Source organism: Podarcis filfolensis, assembly GCF_964270895.1.
Source record: "Podarcis filfolensis genome assembly, chromosome: 12".
Lineage (NCBI taxonomy): Eukaryota > Metazoa > Chordata > Lepidosauria > Squamata > Lacertidae > Podarcis > Podarcis filfolensis.
The window spans coordinates 3743613-3760732 of NC_139614.1; the positions used below are offsets into that span (position 1 = coordinate 3743613).

The 17120-nt window shown below is 43.1% G+C and overlaps 1 long non-coding RNA gene across 1 annotated transcript; it reads right to left on the reverse strand.

The window, feature by feature from the left end:
* Nucleotides 1-3109: 3109 nt before the first annotated feature.
* Nucleotides 3110-5571, reverse strand: LOC310745309. Its single transcript, XR_014540075.1, has 3 exons — nucleotides 5493-5571; nucleotides 4378-4422; nucleotides 3110-3332 (listed from the first exon to the last, which is right to left on the reverse strand). It is a non-coding gene; the product is annotated as an uncharacterized lncRNA (long non-coding RNA).
* Between the last annotated feature and the right edge of the window lie 11549 nt (nucleotides 5572-17120).

A 17120-nucleotide genomic window follows, 5' to 3' on the forward strand; every position in this document is an offset into this window, starting at 1 on the left:
GGGGTGAGGGTAGCCTCACCAGTGGGGGCAAAGAAGAGGTTTGGATTGTGACCTATGTTGTTCAAGTAGGTACCAGCAATTCAACTCTGGACATTTTTGGATGACGTTGATTATCTAGATCCATATCAATCTGTCTTGGTCACCCTGGCATCGTTTCTGCAAGGTGGTCAGGCCAGGGGATCCTGTTCATTAAGAAACCAGTAACTATCTGTCAGAAGTGGCATCATTGAGAGCTTAGGACCTGGCCCCCTTTGTCTTTGTCGTTTGATTGAAGTGGGGCTCAAGGAAATTATGAACAGCTGCCTGAGGTCAATATGAATGAGAGCTACAAAAAATTGTTCAATCCAGATAATCTGAAGGCACAGTTGGGGAGGGGTAGAGGTGGCTTTAGGGTGGCACAACTGGTGCGGTTTTACCTTATTTTACTGTTCTGGTCTGTGACCGGAAGCCATCTAGTACATTTTTTAAAAAAGAAAATTAAAATGTAAATGCCTTGTATAAATAATGTTTCACCACAGCAAAACATCAAAGTTCACTTTTGCTTTAGTTGAAATTTGGTGGGGCTTTCACTGTAAGTGTGTGCTAAGTTAGCTTCGCTTAACATCGCTTGGAGCAGAGCCAGTGTGCATTGCTAAATGGAAAGCCGTTTCTTCTCTCCCAAAACATTCCTTGGCAAATTTTCCAGGTAGCCTGCAGGTCAGATTACTTGCACAACTTTCTCTTTAGCAGCCTTCGCGAGGTCTGCCGGCACAGCTCACAGGCAGATTTGGGTCCTGGGCATTTTTTATTTAGGATCTGGAATATAAAAATATTTGGGATATCAAGAGGGAAACTGCTTCAGAATCACCAACAAGACATGAAATTCTGTAGCCAAAGGCTGCTGCCCAATGCCTTTATTAAAGGTTGGTTTTACACTGACACACATCTGCTATATTGAGGAATTTGAAGAAGTGGAGAGGACTATACTGGCACAGTGCCAGAAATCACAATTAATGTACCATAATGGCCTTTTAAGGGGAAACCCTGTAGAACTGATTGAGATCACATAAAATATTATGCTAAGCCCCACAGTGAATGAGTGCTCTTCTGTCACTCCTGTTTTATTTCTATTTCCCTCCTGTATTTCATTCTAAACACTGTGTTTTGTCTCAAGCTTTTGCTAAAAGGCAGTAGATCAGAGATACTGCAGCAGCAGCGGCCGGAGAATTCCATGCAACATGTAATCTGTCACATGATCTCGTCCACTGGCATGTTGTTCTGCACTGCTCTTAAGCTTTTAAGGAAAAGTGATCTAGTGAGAGAAGGGTGGGGAGCAGAGGGTGAGAGAGAGATGGTCTGACACATCTGGAAAGGCAGAGGTGCAAGAAATGGGCCAACCCACAAATTTGTTCAGTGTTTGGAGGTGCGGACTCAAAAGCTGTGCTGATTTATTATTGTGTATCTTTGTGTAGTCTTGGTTCGGTTTGACACTTTGGAGGTAATAGGCCTAGGATGCTGCCCTCAGCTGGGGGGGGGGGAGAAGTATCTGTATTTCGAAAATAGTTTTGAACAATCCAGGAAGCAGGAGTAAGGGAGAAGCACATCCTGGGATACACAAGTTCCTGTCCCAGTTCCTCCATGAAACATGTGAAACCATGGCTTACTGGCAAGTAGCAAATGTTTGGGTTTTCAGAGTAAAAATTGAAACCACTTCACTTCTCCTCTGCTCCTGCTCCCGCTGTGCTGTCGAGGACTAAGCCATTGCATTACATCTGAATCTACTATCTGAGTCCAGCTAAGTTGACTATCTCACTCAGAAAATGAAGAATTTGTAATAATCCTCCTGTTGTTTGGGATCTGTCCTCCCCAGGCCTGCCATTTTGTCCCAGAGCGAGGGAAAAGAAAGATTGGTGATGATCTACGTTATGCCTTTTAAAGTTTCTTCACATTTTTTTAGTTTCTGTATTACAAGAGATCATCCACCCAAAATATCAGGTGATTTAGCAGCTTGATGGAGCTGACCTTTTCAGGAGCTAAAATCATTGACTTCAGGTGGCAAGATTAAGGGTTACTATTAGAGAGTGGCATTGCCTTATTTTTATTTGTTTTTAATAAAACATCAAGGACACCCTCTGGATTTTCCACCTCAAGGTAACAATATTTGATTCCACTCAGGCAGGATTGAATTCATTTTAGCCAACTCATGTGGCCTAAAGTTGGCCCTGTGCATGGCGGACTGCTCACTAACGCCAGGGTCACTTTACCACAACAGCCACGTTAGAAATTACTACATTTTACATGACCGAAGTACTGAAAGCATCCAGAGGGAGAGTGAGGTGAGGGGGGAGGGCGAAATAATGCTTTCTGTGCTGCGGTGTGAGAAGGACGGAAGCTTCTCTTGCATTTGAGCTCGCTGCAACAGTGGCAGCGCATCGCCACATGCCAAATACGCCGTACACTCTGTAGTCTGAGAGGTGATTTTGCACACCCCCAGCGGGGGCTAATTTTGCTAACTCCTAGGTACGCCTTTGACTGTAGCTGGTTCTGCGAGAAAGCAGTTATCCATTTGTGCTGTTGCTCTGTAGATCAGTTTTTCAACATACCGTAAGACAAGGGACTCTTCATATTTGCTTTGCTTGGCTGTGCTTTGCCTATAGTGGATCACGTTGCCAAACTTACTGTGACCATCATATTCCCAGTGCTTTTTTTTTCTGGGGGAACTCAGGGGTACGCATACCCCTAAACATTTTGTGAATCTTTGTACTTTTGTCCATTTACTGTATTTATTTTTCCCGATATGAACTATAAAATGGTGATTTTCTTGCGTCAAAATGAGAGTACCCCTAAACATTTTTTAAGGAAAAAAAGCACTGCATATTGCTATTGCAGGACCAGGACCTCTCTGGTTCATCCTGCTGGAGTTTTGAAGCTCAGAATGGCTTAATTCACTAAAATGTGCTTACTCTTGGAAAGATAGAATACCATTTAACCTTAAAATTAGACCTTTCTCTCTCCCTCTCCATGTATGTGCAAGATGGGGGAGTACTTATTCAAAACCTTGTTTTCCATCACTAGTTAGGATATCACAGTTGAAATCGGACTCTCGCAGCAAACTCCCTGAAGACAGCAGCATAATAAAAAGGTCTTTAAGGTCTTTTCTGAATGGTGCAGAATGAATGCCCCCTCTCTTCCGGCTTTCTCCTCTTCCCAGTAAGAATTAGAAAACGATTCTCCCCGTACGGACATGTGATCCAAGCTAATGACAGCAAACGAGAATGCCAGCTGCCGTCCCGGTGTGGCTCTCATCTAGTTCCTCTGCTCCTCAAGGTAACTTTGTGCTTCTTTGTTCCAGCCTTGCTTGTTGAAAAAAGATGCAAGAAGTCTGGAGGGGTTTAGGAAACACTTTGTGCTTTTTATAGCACTTTTCATTTAGATACTACAAAGCATTCTTTATATGTTTAGCTGTTGTCACACACGGGGCAAATGAAAATAATCTAAAATGTGAGTAATTACACTAGCCCTTTGGAAATAAAAATATCTTTAATTGATTAATACTTTTGGCAAGGGATTCTTAATATGGGGTGGATTGTCAAAGATACTTAACGTCATGCAGTTCAAAAGCTTTTGACATTTAAAAAAGGTACCCCGGTTAATGTGGAAGTGGATTTTTCTTTTTCTTTTCTTTTGACAAAATTAATTATTTCAGCGCAACTAGTTTTCGAAGAAGCATTCGTAATCTCTCTCACAGGATGGAATGCCTCTTCTAAAACGCAAAAATGTGTAAAATTTGTAAATTCAATAAATAAAATTTATTGTAAAACTACACACCAATGCCTTCTGGAACATGTACGTGCCACAGTTCCAAACAAAGGCCTGGTTTGGATGTGTGCATCTTGGTGTAATAAATCAAAATACACATAAATCTTGTGTGCCTGTGCACAGTGGACTCTGTGCTTGCCATATTTGACCCAGGAAGTCTTAAATTACAGGCAACCATGTTTCCTATGACTTCCAAACTGTGAAACTGTGGCACCAGGATAGGAGGAAGACAGACCCTTAAAAGCCAAGGAGTGAGGAAGGAGCGGGAGCTCAAAAGCTAAGCATGCAGATGCAAGGCTTAGGCATAAATCTAACCAAAGATAGATTTCCCTTCCTGTTTGAGACCTGTTTTATTAATATGCACATGTATGCAGAATTAGGGTGCAATCCTACACATACGTGCGACAGTTTCTGAATAAATATGCAAAGGATCACAGTTTTAATTACTGCTTATTGTGAAATAGTAATATAAATGGCCCATTCTTCTTTAAAATAAATCTGAGCAGCTTACAAACCAAAACAAAATCACATTATGACAGTAAAAACACAGAACAGCATAAAGCAGGTAAGTAATCTTACCATCAAAATTGAGATAGCACCAGATCAAGAAAGGGGGAGACAACCCTAAAAGAGAATATAAAGCAACTAAAAGAGCCTTCAGTCCTTGTCAAAGGCTGCTCTGAAAAGCAAGATCTTAATTTGGCATCAAAATGGGTTCGGTGTTGGGGATTAGGCCTCCCTATGTTATTAATATAGTAATTAATCAGTTAAATTTAATGGGCTGCATTCCATGATAGTCATACTCAGAGCAGACCCACAGACATTAATGGACCTATTAAACAGGCCCATTAATTTAAAGGAGTCTACTTTGAGTAGAACTTAGTTGGTTGCAACTTAATATGATTAATCAACCAAAATTTCAATTCACAAAAACCCCATAAAATACAATTTCTGTCCAACATTTAGCTGCTACATAACTGTTATATTTATTTGTTCTTTCAGGACTGCTATGCTCTAGATTGTCTCTTTGGCCATATTACTGAGGCTTGCCTCTTTTTCCAGGACACGTCCTCTTTTTTAAAAATGAGAGTTGTGATAGCGATCTTTTTTGCTCTGCAAAATATGGCAACCCTAAACTGCTTGCCGAATTGCTTCAGTGAATCCTAAGCAGCATAAACACAGCAGATGCTATAATAATTAACAAAACCTAAAGTCGGTGTCTGTGTGTGGAGAATAGTTTCAGTGAAAGGGAGCAGAAGTTGCTTCACTTTGCCCCTTCAGAACTGCCAGCCACAACCGGCAAAGCAGCCGCTTCTGGCAGCACAATCTCAAGGGTGCCCCACCCATCTTTGCCACAGCCGCCATGAAGCCCCACCTGGGGGGGGGGTAGCAGGGGGCAGACCTCCCTGTTTTCCCTCAGGGGAAAGTGGGATGGACTGCCCCTGCTGTAGAGCATTTAAATGGATCTCACTTATTGGAGTTCTAACTCCTCAGTGCTTGCCAGTTGTAACAGAGCTGAATGCCTGGTTTCTGGCCCACCAGCTGGTGATGGTGCCACAGAGGCAGGTCTTGACGTGGTTACCTTCTCCTGCTAGTAAAGTGAATCCCCACATGTGGAGGCAGTGGGCACCAAAAGAGGAAGGGACGGGGGCTCTTAAGGGGGTCTCTGCAGATTGGACAGACTTCCCCCCCACCTGCCACAGGTTACGCATGGAAATCATTCTCTATGAAAACAGCCTGACTCTGCCAACCCTACTCAATGCGCGGCAGCCGTGAAAAGGGCAAATTCCATGCTAGTGTTCATTATGACAGCAAATGAAAGTAAAACCGCTGATGTCATAATGCCGTTATACAAATCTATGGTGCGATCACATTTGGAGTTTTGTGTACAGTTCTGGTTGCCTCACTTCAGAAAGGATACCATAGAGTTGGAAAAGGTTTAGGAAAGGGCCAACTCATTTGACACTTTTTTCCAGGATGACAAGGAACCATAATGAGTCCTTTTTGGGTTCAGTCAGTCAACCAGCTACAAATCCATCTAACAGTTACCTCTTTCAACACACATTTCACCAGCTTCCCCGTGAGAATATAATGGGGGACTTTGTCAAAAGCCTTACTGAAATCAAGATACACTATGTCCACAGCATTTCTCTAATCCACCAAGTTTGTAATTCCATCAAAAAAGGGAATCAGATTGGTCTGGCATGACTTATTTTTGAGAAACCCATGGTGGGTCTTAGTAATCACAACATCCTTTTCTAAATGCTCGCAGATGGACTGTTGAATTATCTGTTCTAGGACCTTCCCTCATATCGATGTCAAGCTCACCGGTTACCTTCCCCCCCCCCCCTTTTGAAGTTGAGGACAACATTTGTCTGCCTCCAGTGCTTAGGGAGTGGGAGGCAACAGAAAACAGTGCATCTACATTAGTTACTTCTATATTGAATCAGAGTTTCTATGTTGAATCAGAGTGCTAGAAGCCATTTTCTTTTGTTGCAGGACCTGGTTATAGATTTTGTTTTGGAGAGTTCTACATTTCTTAAAAGAAGCCAGCCTTTGACTCAGCCCGTTTAAACTGTTGTTAGCCCATCCAAAATGCAAATTTGTCTTGATTTGATACCTCACTATGATTAATCGTGCAGTTAGCATGACATATTGTTAACAATAAACATGTGATGGAAATGCAATGTCAACAGATTTCCCCCCCTTTGCCCTGACGTTGGGTGGCTGTTCCTCAAGCTTATGCTGTAGCATATGTTAGCACAACTCTTGAATGAGCGATATACTGTCTCAAACACCTTTCTCAGCCAAAAAGGCATCTCTTTAACCAGATGGCTTACCGTATGTAAGGGGCTAGTCATCAAGCCAGTAGCTAGCAGCCAATCTAAAATACAGCATAAACACATGATCCAACGCTTCCTGGATTGTGCAATGCCAGACTGCAGGTATTTGAATAAAGTATTTGAATACTCCTACATCAGACAACAAATTTCTTGCACATAAACAACTAACACATTAGGAAGAAGAGTAGCACATAAGCCCTCTTCCTGACCTGGTAGTGTGGTTTGTTTTGGTTTTTTGTATAGGGTCGTTTTGGGGATGGATAAGAATTCGAAGATGCAAGACACCCCCCAAAAACAACAACAACAACAACAACTCTGCAATGGAAATGGTGCAGTCTATAGCTTGTCTAGCCTTCATTGGAGGGTGACCAGTTTCTACCATCGTGGGGGGTTGGGGCGAGACTAAACCCTAGTGCCCTGCTTTCTATTGTCTATTTCTATTTCTGGTACAATCCCTGTAGTTTAAAGCAGTTTAAAAGTGAAGGCATCCACTTCCTTTTTGAAAAGAACCATAGTGGGAAATATTTATTTCTCCTATACAAAAGGAAAGAAATGCATTAAATCTTTCTTCTCTTTGGTTTAAAATAAAATGCTTCTGTAGTAACAGTGTGAAAATTTGGAACAGTGTGACAATCCCAGGTAGTTGGTTCCCCCCACCCACCCCTTTCTCTTTCATTTTTTTAGTCCGCTGCATCAATCAAGGAATGTTTTTGCCCTGATATTTTTTTGCTTGTGCCGCTATGCCAGCGTGTGACATGGCTGACAATAAAGGCTGCCTGTATTTGTTCCCCTTGCAGCTGAGGACAAAAGGGTCAGAGAAAGTGCTTTTCGTTCTTTCGCTTAGCCATTCTGTTTCGTTATGAGAGAGTTGCTTTAAGCCAGGCCTGCTCAGCCCAAAGCCCTGTTTAGACATAAGAGTCATATCTCACTGATCCAGCTACTCCCAGCTTGCATTAGGTTTGCCCTCCACTGGTGTCTTGAGGCTGGGAAATGAATCGCCAAGACTTATGCCTTTTTGACAGAGAGCTTAATGCAGCTCAGCGAACTGGAGTTGAGCTAAGTGTGCCACGGCAGTCTGGGTCTGATGTGTTTAAACTTTGGGCTGTGCAGCTCAGCATCTAATAGTGGGAGGTTCTCCTGCCAGCCCCCACCTTTGACAGCCCATAGATGGCTAGAACAGATTGCTAATTTCCCCTGCTCCTGCCCCTGGCTTCATCTGCCTAAGATTTTTCTAGGCTCAGAAGCAACAGCGGCTTTAGAAACAGAGCCTCCTCTTTGTTGCTCTAAACAAGGATGTGCTGGGACTTTTTGCGTTCCTTTTGGGTCGCCACTTCTTTTTAACTTACGAGCCTGTGTTCAGACACTGAACAAGGTCCTCCTAAAATATAGGAGAGGGATGCACTGTGATGAGAGTAGCATTTTTCATCCAAAAATGCTGCAGTACCTAGACAGGCATTGGCAGTAATACTAATTCTGCCTCTTTCCACTTCATCTCACTGGTTTCATATTGAAAGGTTATTTTGCTTTTGCTTGTTTCCGTTGTTTCAAACCCCACACAACTTTACAAACAAGTGACGTTTTGATGAGGGAATTGAATGACAGTCTGAAATTCGTCCTCATGTTTATTTTTTTAAAAATTTCTTTTTATTAGTTTCAATTCACTATACAACACCAAACACTAATAAAACAAAAAAGACAAAAAAGACAACTCGAAAGAACAAAAAAGAAAAGAAAAACATTACATAACAAAAAACACCAACAAATTAAACATACAATAACTAAATAACAAGACAATAGTTGACTTCCCCTCAACACGGTTTTGGACTATGTTACAAAAGGTTTTCTTTCTGCAGTTTCACTTTCTTAAATCTCTTTACGTCGCAGGCGCTATATCGAGCCTACTGTGATTTTTAAATTTCTTACATCTGTTTCAATATATGTCAAAATTTTATTCCATTCATTGTTAAACTTTGTACCTTTTTGGTTTCTTATTTTTTGTGTCATTTTTGCCAATTCTATGTATTCAAATAATTTGATTTGCCAATCAAATTCGTCCTCGTGTTTAGATGAAAAGTATACTATATCCAAAATAATGTTCCCTGTGATCTTAAGGTTGACCTTTGACATGGCCTGCTTTAAAAAGTGGCTTCATAGGATGACTAACTCAAGAGTTAACAAGCCCAATTTATCCAGTCTTTTAACTGAAGATGTACCAGAGGACTTTACCAGTGCCTGCATCTGATCCATATCTCTTGAATTCACATTCATCCTTCCTAGGAGGGATCATGTTAAAGCCAGACTGCTGAGATTTCCCTTGCAAACTCTATTTAAGAAGGAGATTCACACACATGCTGAGGATGTTCACTTAAAGTTAACTCTAGTGGTCTGGAAAGCCAAGAAAAGCTAAGAAATTCAAGGCTAGAGCTAAACCTTTGCTCCACATTGTAGAAGTGTGGCTGTTTTGGCTTATGCTTTATAGCAAGTGAGATTACAAACTGTTTGAATTGTCTTGATGTATTACAGCTACAGGACTATAGGTTGTATTTCAGAGAAAACCATTCACTCGGCCACTGACATACACACCCGTGAATGTCGCTGAAAGGATTAAGTGGCAAAACATCTGGGCTGAAATATTTGAGCTGTTTACTCTGGAGTAATCTCAGTCTGACTGCTCTGAAATAAGTGGCTTGATCACTGAGACCAGGGGGAGCTATTTTTGCCTTTAGAATGGAAAGGAACGCAGAGCAACAAGCTTGATCATCATTCTAGCATAGTCTTCTCTCCGCTTCCTGTTTTCTTTATCTTATGGCATAAAGAAAGAACAATGTGTGCCTTTTGTTCATATAATCTCAGCCACATTCATAATTTTATTTATGCAATTGTTGTTAATATTATATTTATTTTATTTTACTTTGCATTCTACTCTGATTTACTAGCACAAACCTGAAAACTGGGAAATGCAAATACAGTGGTACCTCAGGTTAAGTACTTAATTCGTTCCGGAGGTCCGTACTTAACCTGAAACGGTTCTTAACCTGAAGCACCACTTTAGCTAATGGGGCCTCCTGCTGCCACTGCGCTGCCGGAGCACAATTTCTGTTCTCATCCTGAAGCAAAGTTCTTAACCCGAGGTAATATTTCTGGGTTAGCGGAGTCTGTAACCTGAAGCGTATGTAACCTGAAGCGTATGTAACCTGAGGTACCACTGTAGAGGCTTTCTGTGCCTACGAGTGACCTTCGCTTTGGCCTGCCTTGAGTGCCCATGTTCCATCATGATGTCCTCCTCCTTTTTTTGAGGCTATACATATATATATAAATCTCCCAGCCAGACAAACAGAAGTCTGCATAGTTATTCTTACATTTTGTTATTACTTTTGTTCTTCCGTTTTAATCCTATGTTACTTCTGATTTCCTTAAATAAAATCAGTTCTTTTTAAAAGTGCATCCTGTGCCTTATGGGTTCACACTTCATCCAGTCAGGCTTTGGTTAATGTTCCAGAAAACTCTGCTACGGTCCTCTGGTGAATTCTTTTGCCATCCAAAATAAACGTGAGTGGGCAACGTGAGGGGGGGGGAGCTTTTTAGGGGTAGCGCTCAGTTCACCTAGGGAGGCCCTTTTGCTGCTCACCTTTTGGTGTACAGGAGTTGCATATGCCCATAGCTGTCAACATTTCCCTTTTTTTAGAAGGGAAATTCCCTTATTCCGAATAGGATTCCTCGCAAGAAAAGGGAAAAGTTGACAGCTATGCATATGCCTGCTCCGTGCCTTATATTTCTCTGTACTATTTCTGTACATGCCTGTACTATTTCTCTGTAGTGATGTATCTAACATTTCCCACTCCACAATATTGTTATTCAAGAATCTGGGTCTTTCATGAGTGCTCTTATCTCCCCTCCTCCTCCAAATTGCTTGCATCAGTTCTTTGCTGCCACTGTACGCTGTTTGGGGCAGGAACCTTGCAAATTGCTTAAGCAAATATATAAAGTGCTAGGTACATTGATGATTGTATAAAAATAACAAGTAACCGTGAAGGGGTGCATGTAGTGGGAGTTCTAGTAGTAAATTGCAGGTGCAAAGGCCTGTCTTGGTATGCTGGATTCTCCCTCCTCTTTTTTCTTTTTTCAAAAAGGTGATTAGTCTATATATACATCACCCGAGAAAATATAAAAACAGCTTGTTCGTGGTTGTCTATTTACAAAAGGTTTCTGTCTTGATAGGTTGATTTTTAAAAAGGTGCCAGCTGCATTCTTTTTTTTTTAAGTGACAGCTGTCATAACCATTCCACTTCCTATTCATTTCCTTTCGCAGTGACAGCATTCCAGATCCAGATGTGAGCTGCTGCTAAAATGGCAGCTGGGCTAGAGGGAGAACGAACGCTTTAAATAAATAAAGCCTCTCAGGTTTTCCGTTATAAATCCTGACACCGGGGTAGGCCTGCCAGTTTTTTTCTGGAGGCTGCCCAAGCCTGAGGCATGTGTGGAAAGTCCCATGTTGGTCCATCTTTAAAAGCTCAGTTGAATCTTGACCGCCTCTCTTGTCAGAATGATTCACACCCTCATTTATTCCAAGCCATGTCACTGGCATATGTTTTCTGTCCAAACAAACAAAAAAAATCTGTTCTTTGTCCCATGCCCTTAAGAATTATTGGCCACTGTATTCTTTGTTAGACTGACCCATACAGTCTCTGTATCTCTAAAGAGACGATTGATAGATACTGCTTCCTAGTTCAAGTTTTAAACACCTGTTGGTGGGATCCCTGTAAAGTACAGTGGTACCTTGGTTCTCAAACTTAATCTGTTCTGGAAGTCCATTCCAAAACCAAAGCATTTCAAAACCAAGGCACGCTTTCCCATAGAAAGTAATGCAAAACGGATTAATCCATTCCAGACTTTTAAGAACAAACCCTAAAACAGCAGTTTCACATGAATTTTACTAACGAGACCATTGATCCATAAAATGAAAGCAATAATCAATGCACTGTACTATAAACTAAATAAGACAGTATTGTAGATGATAAAAATAAAAATTATTTTTTTCTTCTTACTTGCACTGATGATAGTCATTGTTTGGATGGGGGGCTTTTATCTATTTCCGCAGTCACACAATCAATCAGTCAGTAGCTGAACTGGGTTCCACACAGTCACAAAAACAAATTAACTGAAAAAGCCTCAAAAACAAAAACACAAAATAAATAGCAAAAACAAAAGCATCAAACTTAATTTGTTCCAGAAGTCCATTTGACTTCTGAAATGTTTGAAAACCAAGGCGCAGCTTCTGATTGGTTCAGGCGCCTTGGAAACAATAGCTGACAACCGCATCGGACGTTTGGCTTCCAAAAAATGTTTGAAAACTGGAACACTTACTTCCAGGTTTTCAGCATTTGGGAACCAAGGCGTTGGAGTACCGAGGCATTTGAAAACCAAGGTACCACTGTACAAACTGCCCAGTCTCTGGGAAAGGGCTGGTGAAGGCTTTGCAAACTGCTTCATTTATGCTTGCAAAATGCACAGGTGATTGTTATGCTAGCACCTGTGCGGCACTTGGGAAGATTCAAAGTGATTCAGATACACCTTCTGGTGGCAATCCTCACCAGCATCTCTGCAAGTTAGACCCGTCATTATTGTTTCCCTACTGAATCTGAGAGAGCAGCTTGCTTGAGGCCAGCTCCTGAGCTCATGACTGAAGTGAGCTTCAGATGAGCAGCTTCTTGATTCAAAACTCAGGCCTGCCACCAGTTCCCACCCTTGAGCATAAAAATCTTGTAATCCTTACAGTATGGGGGCAGCGGCCAGGGACCCATGGCGCACTCTTCCTGGCTTCCTGGCTTTTCTTTGTGATCTTCCCCAGATGTTAATTAAACTACATCTATGTAAATCAGGGGTAGGCAACCTAAGGCCCGTGGGCAAGGTGCGGCCCAATTGCCTTCTCAATCAGGCCCACGGACGGTTTGGGAATCAGCGTGTTTTTACACGAGAAGAATGTGTCCATTTATTTAAAATGCATCTCTGGGTTATTTGTGCGGCATAGGAATTTGTTCATTTTTTTTTTTCAAAATATAGCCCGGTCCCCCACAAGGTCTGAGGGACAGTGGACTGGCCCACGGCTGAAAAGGGTTGCTGGTCCCTGATGTAAATGGTAGCATTATTAGAATAATAAAAAGTAAATGCATGTTGTGAAATAACAAGAGACTGCTATAGATAATAAGTGATTTCATTCAAGCTGCCACAGAAACTGGGAGTACCAGTCTCTCCTTGCCTCCTACCCAGTCTGGTGGGCGACAGGGCTTTCCCAGAGATCTCACGGTTCAAGTTATGTCTGTCTGTATCAGGGCAGTTCAACATGTGTCCCTCAGTGCCTTTATGGGCGGCCCCCAGCAACATTTGCTTCCCCCAGCCCTGGCACTGCCTTCCCAAAGCCAGTTATGTGGCGCTGGGCTTTGGGAACGAGGCATGAGAGGTCTGACAGGGTCCTAGAGACCTCCAGCCTCCTTTCCAAAGCCTAGTTAGCGCTTTCCCACCTTTGGGAAGGAGCTGGGAGGGGTGTAGGACCCTGACAGAGCCTTGTACCGCCTTCCCAAAAGGCTGTGCCTCTCTTACCTGGCTTTGGAAAGGCAGCGCAAGGGCCGAGGTGTGTGTGTCAAATTTTGGTCCTGCTCCCCACCCGCCGCATGTGCAACTAGGCTGTGTACAGCCTGCGGGTTTTGTGTTGAAATATTCTTGCAGCCCACTAGGAATAAAAATTTGGATGGCCCTGATGATGTGCATTTATCCTTAAATTGATTGGATTTCATGTCAAAGAATTCTTCTGCTGGTAACTACTGTCCAGTGCTTAGGTTAGGGCTGCCATACATCCAGAATTTCCCTGACATAGCCAGGATGTGTCCGTTGAAAATGGCGTCTGGGCTGAATTTTTGGAAAGCGGCTAAAATGTCTATGAAAACCTGGGTGTTTGTCAGTCCACTTGAAACCTTCAAGTTTCTTGGAGATTTTGAAAAAAAAAATCTCAACAGCTTTGCCCAAAAAAGCTCAACAACTTTTGTGTCTGGATTTTCACTTTTTGAAATATGGCAACCCTAGCTTAGGTGGATTTTGACCTTCTGTGCCATTTTCAAGAAATATGGATCAAATCTAGGTTCCTGAGGTCTCTTGTCATTGTATAACCATAGTTTCAACAGTTACTTTGCACTTCTGGAAAGGTGGGAGCATAGATTGCTAATGAAGTAAGGCAAATATCTACAGCAATAGGTTGAAATATCTGCTATTGAATTCCAGGTTTCCTTTGATTTATCAATGTCGCATTTCGCATTAAGGCACCCCACTGTCCGTTTCCTTCATTTCCTTTCTAATTACGACTCCTCAGCTTGGTAATTGGCTGTTGCTCTTTCTTTTTTTAAAAATCTTGTTTTTAGTTTATTCAGCAAAGAAGTAGAGTAAAGTAAAAGGAAGTAATTATGGAAACAAAGGGCTAGGAAAGGCTCTTCTATCCCCCTGCCAAATTTCCAGTGGTAAGTGAGCAGAAGAAAGCAAACCTAAGTTGAAAGGACTTGTCTTCATTAACACAGCGTTCGACCTTCCATGCAAGCCAGACCTTCAGACCCTTCACATATTTTGGTGAAAGGCTACAAAGTGTAGCTTGCTTGCTTGGCTATTTTTTTATCCCACTTCTTGGACACAGTGTGCTCACACCAGTTGTGTGTGAGAGAGACAGAGAGGGGGGGGAACTACCATCAGGTTTACAAACTAAAAATGACTAGACACTGAAAATAAAGGGCAGAGAAGGGAGATCAGCTTTGCAGGTGCTGTTGAGCTATAAGTTGTTGGATCCATCTGTCTCAAGAGACAATGGAGTGTGCCTCCAGGGGGGAAGTCAATCCGCTGCATTAGCAGCAACTTGGGCAGTGTGTATGGAGGTCCTGGACTGCCCAGATGACAAGATTGGGCCTTGCTGATGTGGTCCAATGGAAAGCAGATATGTTTGATGCACCAGCTTGGTTGCCGGAGTTGCCGGAAGGAGGAGTACAAAACGCCATCCAACTGACTCCGCTCTGGATTTGTGTAGGTTTTATGCCTTAGCCTTTTCTTCTCCCAAAGATAACCCACAAGGCAGTGGAGGTTTAGGATCAGAGTTTTCCTTCTCCTAAACAGGCTAGGTTGATGAGCCACTTTTGCCCCTCACTTCCCCCTACGGCACATGCAGAAGCTGCCTTCTTGAGCACTCAACCCACTATTGGGTTTGTCTGCTCTGATATGCCAGGAGGGACCTTCCTGGGCCTGTCTCCAGGGAAGGACCCTTGGGATGGGTTCCTGGTCCACTTCTGGCAGAGGAGCCTCTGGCTGAGTCAGAGATGGAGTTGAAGTCATGCCACAGCCCTTGAGAATGTCATCACCAGAAGGTCCAAGGCCAGGCAGCTAGTTGACAGTGAAACACACATCCAAGCATCCAGCGTCACCACACAAGGGTTCAAGAAATGGGCTGTTACAGCAGACTCAATTGCCTGCAGCTAATGCTGGGTGTGATCTGGGAGGCTGCGTTATTTTCAGTTACTGGATATGATATGTCCTTCATCTCCTTGTTCCTGAGCCCAAATCCTTTGCCTTGTCCTGTTTTCTAGTGGATCTCTTCAGTTGTTGACCCCTCGCTCGTTATCAACACCGACCCTGGATTACATTTTCACTTTATTTTGATGTCTTTGACTGACCTTGGTTTGACCTCATTCTTGCTTTCTGGACTTTCTAGGAAACAATGCAATATCAGTAGGCTGCAGCAAGAGGTTTCCTATTAGGGGACCTTCCTCTGTCTAGATCACAGATTAATACCTAACCTGGTTTGAGCAGGACACTGAGGTCCCCTTTCTGCCTTGCAGCCTTTGGTGTGAATGGTGCAGCAGGAGGGTTTTGGCAGTGCCAAGTATGCTTCACTGAAACCAAAAAGTTCAGTACCTTTATGAACTTACAATATAGACAGAGCATGATGACTCACTAGTCATCATGGAACTAGATGCCATGGGAGAAAAACAGGAGTCCTGCTTCTCCTGCTCTCTCCCACAGTAACATCTACTCCACAACTACTACAAAATGTGTGATGTGACATCACTGCACCACAAATTTCCCCATCCCCAGTTGTATTTCACTGACTTTTTTTAGGAACAGGTGAGCTTGCACTGTGGGGATATCACATCAAATATTTTTGTACCTCAAGAGATTTCCAGAACAGGAGAGATTCCAGTGGCAGCCAGGCATCTCCAGTAACATTTAGTTCCAGCCTTATGTCTGGAGCTTAAAAAGCAAAGCTTGGGTGAGACAGGGATGTAGTGTGGGGGGTGGGGAAGCGGGAGCCCCAGGTGCACAATTTTTAGGGGGTGGGAGCCAGGCACCCCCATGCAGGGATTCCCATCCCACCCTGCTTCCCGCTGGGGGTCTCCCAGCCCCAGAGTCCAGCCTGGCCTCGCTGCTGCATTCCCAGCCCCCTCACTGAATGGCCACCTGGCTAGCATTGGGGGAGGGATTTGCCCACCAGCTGGGCTCCCCCGTGTCCGGGTGACCTTGGCTTTGGTGGCCAGGGTTGAGCTGGCATGCAGGTTTTGTGAACCCTCTGTGCCTCGTGCGCATGCGCCCAGCAGTACTGGTGGCGAGGGCTGGCCTGGTGCGGTGGGTTCTGTTGGCCCTGCGCACCTTGGCAGGAGTGATATTTTTATTGTTGGCATCTGTCTGTCTCGAGAGACAATGGAAGGGTAAAGTCAAACCATTGGAGTTACAGCACCTGCTGTGGCTGTAGAGACCGATATGGGGGAGACATGCTTTGTTGCATCAGGGGCAGATGAAGGCGTCTGATTTAGCTGGTGCAGATGCACCATGGTGTGTCGTTTCTTTGTGTTCCTCCTAGCAGTCATCTCTCTTCTGGTTATTGCTGTGGATGCATGACCTGACTGTCTCCAGGCACTGCAGTTATCTGTGGCCAAAATATGACAGGGTAATAGTTTTGCAAATTCTAAATCTACATGCTCATTTTAACTTTAGCCCCTCCCACTATTACTCTTACTTTAACCCAGTTACACCAATTATGTCTATGGCTGTGTTTCAAAAAACGGAAAATCTTTAGCATGTTGATGAGTTTGGAGAGTTGTCAGGCAAAAGTCTGCTTGCTCTATGAGTAATGTCAATTTGAGTGGAATTAGCAATGGCCAAACTAAGGAAGCGTTCAGCCAGGAATGGCTACCATGTGCAGCATGATAGATGGATAGTCTTATTTGTGGTATTTCCGCACACCTGCATTTTGTAGCATTGAAATTAATGAGCCTAAGATAGTGACTAACATTGGGCCTAGTCTGAATATAACTTAGTTAGATTCAACCCCACCTTTCCTAATTCTGAAGCAGAAGGTCACGAGAGCTAGTGTGGTGTAGGGATTAGACTAGGACTTAGGGCACCATTCAGCCATGAAGCTCACTGGGTGACCTTGGAATCAGTCACTGCCTCTCA